The 11,410-nt window shown below is 43.9% G+C and overlaps 1 pseudogene; it reads right to left on the bottom strand.

Annotated features, from left to right (window-relative positions):
- Positions 1-9,060: 9,060 nt before the first annotated feature.
- LOC109455759 (kelch repeat and BTB domain-containing protein 2 pseudogene) lies at positions 9,061-9,910 on the bottom strand (annotated as a pseudogene).
- Positions 9,911-11,410: the final 1,500 nt, after the last annotated feature.

The raw sequence follows: 11,410 nt of genomic DNA on the forward strand, positions 1-11,410 counted from the left end.
CACTGCTGACCTCCCCATCACAACCTCCTCTTGCTCCTGGCAAAGCTGCTCCCTGACCGCCAGCCCATGCCCCCAGCCATGGGGGCTCGGGGACACACCTCATCTCCCCTGACTCCAGGAATGATCCCTGTCCTGTCCCCATGGCCCCTGCTGGGTCAGGTCACTGGCCCAGCCTGGAAAAACCCCATCAGACCCATCTGCCTGTGGGGAGTGGAAAGTGGCGGCGGTGGTGGGATAGGGTGGGGTGGGAGGTGAAGAGCCCATGGTCACCCTGTGCTGTACCCCGGGCCAGACACAGGAGACTCTATAATCTCAGGGGCCCATCCTCCTTCCCAGATAATGCTGTCCAGCCTGGGAGGAGGTGTCACTGATGCTAACCAGGGCTGGCGGCACGTGGCCCCATTCTTGGCTGTACTTGAGGTCTGGGGCTGGACTGAGAGGCCCATGCTGCCCTAGTCCACATTCAGTCTCTGTCCCAGATACTTCATCCTACCCTGTCTGGAGCCACTTCCCATGTCTGTTGCACGCAAATCCACATATGCAGTCACATACATGTTTATACTCAGTAAGTGACATCATTAGGACACAACTGTATTTTTCTCTCCCCTGTGCCACTCTTAACATTTTAAAAAGTCTCTACAGGAATGTTGCCTTTTAGTGAGGCCTTCCCTAGCTACCCTAACTGGAATTTAAACCCCTATTTCCTAGCCCCTTTCTCAGCTTTATTTCCTTTGCACTGATCACTACATAACATACTTTATAATTTTTCTTATTTATCCCGTGTAGCATCCATCTCTTCCATTAGCGTGTAACTCCATGAGGGAAGGGATTTTTGGTGCTTTATTCACTGTTGTGTTTCCAGCACCTAGGACAGTTCCTGGCACATAGTAGATGCTCAATAAATATGTGCGTGTGTGTGTGTGTGTGTTTGTGTGTGTGTGTGATGAATGAATGAAGTGGGGTAGGAGGTTGAGGAGGATGCAGATCTTCTCTGCCCCAAGGTGATGACAACTCTGGTGGGTCCCATGTCTCAGTTGCTTCTTCTGGTGTCCTGTAGAGCTTGTGATCACTAAAGTGGCCAATTTAGTCTGAGATTGGTAATCAGAATGTCCAGTCCTGGGTAGAAATGAAAACTCCAAAATGTATTAATGGTAAAATTCTCCTGTCCGCAGCTCAGCCTGAGTGGGAAAGGAGAGGTTGGGGTGGGAGGCAGTGGGCATGGTTGGTTCTTCTTGGTTACTTCTCCTAGTCCTCTGCAGCCCCTTCCCCACCTGGCTGCACAGTTTCTGACTCTTCAAACTCTTCCAGGCCTGAAAATCAGATAGGACCGCCACCTTCTGTTCACTGGTCACCCCTGCCCCTCTCTCGTCTTCCCTGGCCCTCAGCCTTAACTGGGACAGGTTTGGCTCTATAATTATTTAAGACTAGGTTTGGCTGTAACAGCAAACATACTAAACAGTGGCGTAAACAAGACAGAAGCTTGTTTCTCTTTCACATCAAAGGAGGAATGCGGTGGTCTATTCAGGGCTGGTGGAGCATCTCTGCGCCCCAAAGTCCTCAGGGGCACAGGCTCCTCCCAAACTCCTCACTAGGAGTGGCTGTCGTCCTCCATGAGCCACAGATTCATTCCTATCCAGGCAGGGGATGGAGAAAAGGATGAGGGCGGGAGAAATACATGCAACGGCATCTCTCTTAGAAAAGTCCCGGGAAGCTGCCACGTGACCAACCTGCTTTCGTATCATTGGCCAGGACGGCCTTCCGCAAGCAAGGCTGGGAAATGTAGTCTTCATTTATATATGGTGGCCTTGCACCATAGTGGAAAGGAGGAGAATTTAGACTTAATTGTCACAAATCTGCTTCAGGTATTGGCCCTTTACACTGGCTTGGGGAGTCAGAGACTCAGTTCCCTCCAAGTCTGCCCCATCCAGCTGCTCCTGTGCAGCTTCTTCCTGAGGGAGAGGGAAGCCTCCCCAGTCTTACTTGTCCCCTCATCCCAGGGCCTTCCAAAGCACTGCCCCTCTGGGCCTTCCTTCATGTACTTCTGCCCAGTGCCACCCTCTCTTTCCTGGGCTTGAGCAGAGGAGTCATTACTGCTAGTGGGAGGCCCTCCCCGGGACTATTTTCCCCATTTCACCGATTTCTAGTTGTGCATGTAGCAGCTTTGCTCAGTAAGGACAATAACTGGGCCTGAAGTGGCTGGGCCCTGTAGGCGGCCTCATCTGAGCCACCAAGGGGCTTGGGAATCCCTCTCTTCCTTTCCTCGAAAGCCCAGAATAAACTGACAGATGAGAGAAACTGCTTTGGGATCCGGGTGGAGAAGGGTAAAGCTCTAAGTTATTAAAATGCATATTTCAAAGTCCCTTTCCCCTTTCATGCAGCTCTGGGTTGCCCGTGTTTGTAAGTGCCAAGTTGTATAAGCAACCACAATCACTGCCTGTAGCCTGAGATCCCTGCCCTTCTCTCCATCACCCCAGGGGCAGAAGTGGGTTCAGGTTAACTCAAGATCAGTTGATGGGCAGACCAAAGTGACTCCCTTCCTGAAAGCAATACTCCTGGGTCCAAAGGATTGCCCTTGGCTGGGCCCTCGGAAGTCATGGAAACTTACTAGAGGCAGAAGACAAAGGCACCTATGGATTGGGTTTATTTTCCTCCAGGTAAAATAACATTTACTGGTATATCCCTTTGCACTCACCAGGATGTATTGGGCCACCTTGAGGCCAATGAAGATGCTGTTACTCAAAAGAAACAAATCTGACTCCAGAAAGTACTGAGGAAAAATGTAAGGGGGAATGTAAAATGATACAATTGCTTTGAAAAAAATCTCGCAGTTCCTTATAAAGGAAAACAAATACTTAAATGACCCAACAATTCCACGTCGAGGTATGTTACCCAAGAGAAATGAAAAAATATGTCTATAAAAAACATTTGCCCTCTAATGCTCCCAACAGCTTTATTTATAATAAGCTCAAACTGGAAACAACCCAAATGTCCATCAATAGGTGAAAAGATAAACAATTCATACAATGGAATAATACTCAGGAATTTAACAAGAAGGAACTATTAATACATGCAACAACATGGTTGAATTTATTTTTTAGTTCTTATTTATTTTCTTTTAAAAAATATTTTTTATTAAAAATCTAGCTAACATACAATATTATATGAGTTTCAGGGGTACACAATAGTTGTTCAACATATACCTAAAGAAGTGATCCCCATGGTAAGTCCAGCAACTATCTGACCCATACTATGCTGTCACGATATTATTGACTGTATTCCCTATGCTGTACATTACATCCCCATTTGTTTTATACCTGGAAAATTGGACCACTTATTGCTCTTCACCTCCCCCCCTTTAATCTTTCAATTACAGTTGACATTTAATATTTTATATTAATTTCAAGGGTACAGCATAGTGGTTAGACATTTATGTAATTTAAGAAGTGATTTCCCCTGACTAGTCTAGTACCCACCTGGCACTCTACATGGTTATTACCACATCATTGACTGTATTCCCTGTGCTTTACTTTACGTCCCTATGACTATTGTAACTACCAATTTATACTTCTTAATCCCTTTACCTTTTTCACGCTGCCCCCAACCACCTCCCATCTATCACCCAACAAACCTAGTACCCATCTGACACTATACATAGTTATTACAATATTATTGACTATATCTCTTATGCTGGAGCCTACATGCCCACGACTACTGGGTAACAACCAATTTGTACTTCTTTTTTTTTTAAAAGATTTTATTGGGGAAGGGGAACAGGACTTTATTGGGGAACAGTATGTACTTCCAGGACTTTTTTTCCAAGTCAAGTTGTTTGTCTTTTCAATTTTAGTTGTGGAGGGCGCAGCTCAGCTCCAGGTCCAGTTTCTGTTACTAGTTGCACTGGGCGCAGCCCACCATCCCTTGCGGGACTCGAGGAATTGAACCAGCAACCTTGTGGTTGAGAGCCCACTGGCCCATGTGGGAATCGAACCGGCAGCCTTTGGAGTTAGGAGCACGGAGCTCCAACCACCTGAGACACCGGGCCAGCCCAATTTGTACTTCTTAATCCCTTTCCCTTTTTTCACCCACACTCCCAACCACTCTCCCATCAAAATGTTCTCTATATCTATGAGTTTGTTTCTGATTTCTTTGTTTATTTTGTTCTTAGGTTCCACATATAAGCAAAATCACATTGCATCTGTTTTTCTCTGTCTGACATACTCACCCAGCACAATACATGCCACCACAGATGGCAAGAATCCATTTCCTTCCAAAGTGCCAAGCAATATTCCATTGTATATATGTACCACCTCCTCTTTATTCTTTCATCAATGGACACCCAGGCTGCCTCCACATCTTGGCCATTGTAATCAGTGCTGCTATGAACATGTGGATGCACATATCCCCTCAAGGTAGCATTTGGGTTTCTCAAGTTACATACCCAGAAGTGGGATTACTGGGTCCTTCTTTGTCTCTTGTAATAGTCTTTGTTTTAAAGTCTAGAAAAAGCTGGCTACCCCAGCTGGTTTTGTTTGTTTCCATCTTCATGAAATATCTTTTTCCATCTCTTTACTTTCCGTCTATATGTGTGTCTTTCAATCTGACGTGATTCTCTTATAGGCAGCATATGTAAGGGTTTTGTTTTCTTATCCATTCAGCCTTCCTATGTCTTTTGATTGGAACATTTAATCTATTTACATTGAAAGTAATTATTGATAGATATGTAGCTATTGCCATTTTTTTATGCATAATTTTGATCTTTTTTTCCCCCCTGTCTTAAAGAAGTCCCTCTAACATTTCTTGTAATACTGGTTTGGTGGTGATGAACTCCTTTAGCTTTTCTTTGTCTAGGAAGCTCTTTATCTCTCCTTCAATTTTAAATGATAGCCTTGCTGGGTAGACTAGTCCTCGTTGTAGGTCCTTGCTCTTCATCACATTGAATATTTTGTGACAATCCCTTCTGGCCTGCAAAGTTTCTGTTGAGAAATCAGCTGACAATCTTATGGGAGTTCCCTTATAAGTAACTAGTTGTCTTTCTCTTCCTCATTTTAGGATTCTCTCTTTGTCTTTAACCTTTGCCATTTTAATTGTAATGTGTCTAAGTGTGGGCCTGTTTGGGTTCATCTTGTTTGGGACTCTGTGATTTCTGAGCTTGTATGTTTATTTCCTTCTCCAGGTTAGGAAAGCTTTCAGTCATTATTTCTTCAATCTCAATCTCTTGCTTTCTCTCTTCTCCTTCTGGTACTTCATGATGCAAATATTGTTACGCTTGATGTTGTCCCAGAGGTCTCTTAAACTATCTTCATTTTTTTGGATTCTTTTTTGTTGTTCTGATTGGGTGTTTTCTGTTACCCTGTCCTCCAAATCGCTGATTTGATCCTCTGCTTCATCTAGTCTGCTGGTGATTCCTTCTAGTGCATTCTTCATTTCAGTTATTGTATTCTTCACTTTTTTTTTTTTTTGTATTCTTCACTTCTTACTGGTTCTTTTTTATAGTTTCTATGTCCTTTTTTATGCTTGCTATCTCTTTGTTGAAGTTCTCACTGAGTTCTTTGAGCATCCTTATAACCATTGTTTTGAATTCTGTCTCTGGTAGTGTGCTTGCCTGCATTTCGTTTAGTTCTTTTTCTGGACTTTTCTCCTGTTTATTTATTTGGGACGTATTTCTTTGTTTCCTCATTTTGGCTGCCTCTCTGTGTTGTTTCTGTGTATGAGGTAGATCTGCTATGTCTCCCAGTCTTGACCGGGTGGCCTTATGTTTGTAGTAGGTGCCCTGTGTGGCCCTGGCACAGTCTCCCTGGTCACCTGCTCTGGGTGCTCCAGAGTGTCCCTTGCGTGGGTTGTGTGTGCTTTCCTGTTACAGTTGAGCCTTGTTGCTATTGGCACATCAGTGGGTAGCATTGGCCCTCAGATTGACTGGCTGTGAGGTTTGGCCACATCCACAGCTAATGGGCTGCTGTGCAGGGGACTTACCCCACTGAGTGGGATTCACCCCAAGAGGCTCTGGTGCCTGTTGAGACCACGCTTTGTGTATGCACTTGAGGGGCTAATTGGGCAGTGCTCTGCTGTGGTCTGAAGCCAACCTCCAGGTATGTTGGTTCTGGGGCTTTTTAGGAGGGTATCTGGTGCAGGCTTAGGTCACCCACTGCGTGTGACCGGGCGGGGACTACCTGGTAGGAGCTACAAAGTGAGCCATGGTTTTTTGCCACCTGTGCTAAACCTGGAGGCACATGGGAGAGGCCACACCGTGAACCGATGACCGCTACCACCAGTACTGGGCCTGGGGTAGCTCCGCAAAAAGCCCGGACACCCCGAGTCCTGCTGCCACCTGCTGGCTCCCTTAAAGTTCAGCCGCTGATAAAGCCTCTTGTGGTATGCAAATTGGATGAGGCAGGGTCTCAGGGAGTCACTATAGTGGGAAGAGTTGTGGTCACCAGGTTAATGTAGATTCTGATTTGGTGTCAGTGCTGAGCCTGGAGCTACTCAGGAAAAGTCTCAGAGCACACCGAGGCCAGTCATTGCCTGCCAGGGGCTCGTGAACTCTGATAGTTTTCCAAGAAAGAGTGCAATGTGGGTGGGGCTGGCTGTTCCCTGAGAAAGTGCCTTTGGCTTTGGGGGAGTTGGGTGGGGCCGGGTCCCAGTGAGTCAGTAGTGCAGAGCCCTGGAGCTCATCAGACCAATCAGATTCAGATTTGGCCGTAAGCGAAGGGGGCAGGTTCAACATGTTAAAGATGGCGGCTCCCTGGTGGCTGCCTGCCGGCTGCATAAGAAAGCCCCTTAGGGAGAAAATGGGACTGTCCTCCAGCTCTGGCCTCAAAGCCACACACCTCAGTCTGCTCCCTGTATGCCTCTGACATCCCCTGAGTCACTGTCCCTCCGCTGGAGACCAAGGTGAGTGCCTGCGTGCGAGTCTGTGAGCGTGCTGTTTAAGAGGATGTCTGGGTTTCCCGCCACCTTCCGTCTCACCTGGATGGTTGGAATCCCCACTGTTTTTCACAGCCAGATGTTGTGGGGGCTCCTCTTTCTGGAACCAGTACTCCGGGCTGGGGAGCCTCGCTGGGGTCCTTCACTCCTCTGGGGGGAACCTACGCCGCCAAGGTACCCTCCCAATATTCATCCACTACGTGGAGGTTTGGGACCAGCCCATTTCACATCTCCACCCCTCCTACAAGTCTCGATGTGGCTTCTTTATATCCTTAGTTACATAACTTCTGTTCAGCCAGACTTCAGGTTGGCTGTTGTATAGGTTGATTGTTCTATAATTTAGTTATAATCTTAATGTGTTCACAGAAGGAAGCAGGCACAGTGTTTATCTACTTCACTATCTTGGGTCTCCTCAACATGGATGAATTTCAAAAACATTTTGCCTAATGGAACGAGCCTGACACAAAAGCATGCATACTGTATGATTCCATTTACCATGTTTCCCTGAAAATAAGACCTAGCCAGACAATCAGCTTATAGTAATATAAGACCAAGTCTTATATTAATTTTTGCTCCAAAAGATGCATTAGAGCTGATTGTCTAGCTAGGTCTTATTTTTGGGGAAACACGGTATATGAAGTTCTAGGTAAAGCTGACCTATAATGGTAGGAGTCAGATAATGTTTATCTGGGGTTGGGGTTAAAGAGACACGTAAGAACTTTTTGGGATGATGGAAATATTTTTTTGTCTTGATTGTGATGGTCATGCAGGAGTGCACATTTGTCAAAAGTCGTTAGTCTATACACTTAGAATAGATATGTTTTATGTATGTAAATTTACCTCAATAAAGTTGCTTTAAGAAGGAAAAAGTAATGTTAGTCTGTACCGAAATTCTTTTGAGGAGGTGATGAGAAAGTGAGACTTTCTCTAAGTCATCATTACACATCTCTCTCTCCATCTCTCTGGGAAAGCTTCTTTCCTTGCCCTGTTCTTTCACTCTCTGTGCTCATCCACTCCACATTGGTCACCCTGACTCCTTTACCACGTGCCTCTTTCCCATTTTTTATGAAATAATTTGGCGTGCTCCTATCAATCTGAGTTTGATGTGTGAAGGGGGATTTTGTGCCCAAAATCAATACCCTTGGGTTTGAATTTATATTCTGTTTCTTAAAATTTTAAATTTAAAAAGTAACTTTTTCCTTTTAAGCCTTCAAGTGCAACTTACACATTTTGGTATTCTATTTATACACTTAATACTTTGAGTATAAAAATAAGAATAATCACTTTCACTTGTTCTTTAATTACTATTCAATTATCTCACAATTTTGAGAAGCTAAATTTGCTTAAGTTATGAACAGTAATTACAAACCTGATTAATTAAATTTTCAAACATTTCCAATGCCTGATGGACTTTCAGTCCTAACAAGTAATATCTTTGTATGCATTAAAACAACTCCTATAATCCTAATAAACCAAATATACAAATGCAGTAATTCAAGTTCTTTCCAATTTTACAAGTGTTTACAAATTTGATCAAAAGTGTTAAAACTTTTCAATTAAAATCACATCTAAAAGTAAATTTAAATCAAAATTATAATGCTAATCTGTCAGATTCCCTAATGTCCAATTCTCTTAAACATTAGGGACATTCAAAATATGTAATACAAACACATTATCCTGAATGATTATGAAACTGTTCTTAAATTTAACACAAAATTATAAATGCTGTTGGTTCAATTGCTTCATCATTTCTGTATTTCTGTCTTTACCTTCAAGGTTGTAGAGTCATCTACCCAACTCAGAGCAGTTTAATCATGTCAGGTGGACTGAGAATTTCTAAATTAAAAATATCAAGACTGAGATTCAGGGTTAGAATCAAGACTGAGATTTGGAACCAGGTTGACGCTTTTCTTGTGGTTGAGCCCTGTGTGTCTTGTCAGCCCAAGCTCACCCTTTTCAGTGGGAATTTGTTTTATAATTCAGTTTGTCTGATTGTTCGCGTATGGTTAGGTTCATGTTAAGTGTTTTTTCCCGTGACACCACATCAGGAGCATGTTGTTTTGTTTCATTATTGGTGTGCTATATTTGATCACATAGTTAAGGTGGTGTCTGCCAGAGCTCTCCATTGTATAGGAAACTTTCGTCTTTGGAATTTATTAAAAGTATTTGTTTATGTTGTCACTTTTAGCCTTTTCATATTTATCGCCTCCTGTCCTTGTTTAGCAAAGACAGTTACAAAGCACGTAATTTGGATACGCACTCCCTGAATTCTATAGCCATATAGGTGGCAATGCAACTGGTTCTTCATCCAGTTCCAACTCCTGTGTTCCATCTGGCAAGAAACGATACATTAGTGGTTTCCAGGGAGATTCTTCAAGGCAGGATCAATAGTTTCCCCATGGTGCATCAAAAATCTCTTCCCAATAACCACAGTATATGTTCCAGTTAATTCCAGATCATATTGATAAGTGACATCTTTGGTTCTCTCTTTCAAGTGGGTTTCTTGCATGAAAACAGACTCTGAGATCACAACAGCTCTAACATGAAGGTCAGAGTATCACTTAGCAGGAATAGTGGCCACCATTTCCCACTCACTTTTATTCACACTGGATTTGCTATAGTTATTGAAGGCCCATCTACTGTGTACAATACAAAATGTTATTACCAAAGGCTGCAGCTGGTCTGCCTCATGGCCACTGTGGCAGACTTGGGGCAGTGACTGTACAAGAGGTTCATTATTGTCACGTAACTACACTTGTGGACCATAACTGCTGAGCACAGGACAACGGGCTCACGCTTGTCTGTCATCCTCCTCAGGGTTGTACCTGTCAGCGGTCCTCTGATTAGGTCTCTGCCTACACTCTCTCCTCGTTCATAGTTGTGGTGTTCGTCGCCAACCAAAGATGGCTTTAAGCGGACAGAAAACACCAGGGCCTTTGCAAATCTACCTGTGCATTGAACCAGTGAAAGTAATTCCAGATCTGAAGGCAACGGGAAGTTGGTGTTTTTTGAGACTCCTTCCTGTGTTTTTCAGAGCAATGTGCCTGCCTGCTCTAGAGATGTCATTATCAGGAGTTACAACTGTCCGACCTTATGCAAATCAGCTGGTGGGCTGCACTGTAAATCAGCTGAGAACTTTTTTTTTTTAATCTGGGTGTTGTATAACCAGAAAAATGAAGACTAGAAAGCTCTTCATAAGATGCTTTAATGGAAATTTTCATCTCTTTAGTCAATCCCCAGAGCACCCACTCACTTTGATGTGGTTGAGAAATATCGTGAAGGTGATTCTGGGTTGATTTCTAGCCACAGCTCAGCAGCTTTGCAAACTGTCCCCTCATTTCCCACAGGTAAATTGTCACTACTGGGAACACCTATCTGTAAGGCGGCTGGCAGCTGCATGAAAGCATTCTGGTGGTACCCAGAAGTGAACTTGTGCCCACCAATCTTTTAGCATTTTAATTCCTCACAACTGAAGAGATAGGCAAAATGCAATTATTCTCTACACTTATTTTTTGCTAAATATCTTTGACATTGTCGCAATACCTCTTCTATTTGTAGGAAGCGTGTTGTTTCATAAAACTGTTCTACATTGCTGTCATTTATTGCCAAGTTACCGTGCGTAAGTTACTCTTATCTCTAAGGCCGTGGAGTGACACACCATCCCCTAGTGTGACGGTGTCTGCTATCACTACTTCACTCATGAACATGGCCTGAAATAAGAGCCACCTTGTGACCAGGGAGTCTGATGTCCTCACTAGCAAACACTGTGCCAGTGAGGAACTGCTCTTTGTTAAATTTTTAACTGGTCCAGCAAAGACACAGCATGTTCAAAATTGGTCTCTGGTGATGGGTATGATTGTGTTCTATTAATATCTTTAGGATGCGATTGGAAAAGTTAGTCTTTCTAATGAAAGACAATCAAGTGAATGATTCTCAAGAAAAAAGTGAACTTATCTGCAGCATTGAGAACCGAGGCTGGCGTATCCACTATCAGGCCCATCCTGGGCTCTTTGGGCACTAAAGTGGACTTTGAAGTTTGTAGCAGGCTGGGTTCTCCAGAAAAACAGAACCAGTAGGATATACAGTAAGTCCTTACTTGAGGTGGCTGATAGGTGGTGTAATTCAGTCCCAGTTTGAAGGCCTGCGAACCAGGAGCACTAATGTCCAAAGGCAGAAGACTAGGTGTCTCAGCTCAGAGACAGCAAATTCACCCTTCCTCCACCTTTGCTGTTCAGGTCCTCAATGGATTGGACGCTGCCCACAGCTCTGGTGAGGGTGATCTTTCCTGTCTATTGATTCAAATGCTAATTTCTTCTGGACACATCCTCACAGACACACTCAGAAATAATATTTTACCAGCTACCTGGGCGTCCCTTATCCCAGTGATGTTGACACATACAATAAATCATCACAGAGTTTTTCTACACGGCCTGCAGATATCCTGCTCATAGCTGCAAGGGGCAGCACGAGTGCAAGAGAAAAGCTCCTG

The sequence above is a fragment of the Rhinolophus sinicus genome, chromosome 12 (genome assembly GCF_057876585.1).
Source record: "Rhinolophus sinicus isolate RSI-liver-muscle chromosome 12, RSI-T2T, whole genome shotgun sequence".
Taxonomy (NCBI): Eukaryota; Metazoa; Chordata; class Mammalia; order Chiroptera; family Rhinolophidae; genus Rhinolophus; species Rhinolophus sinicus.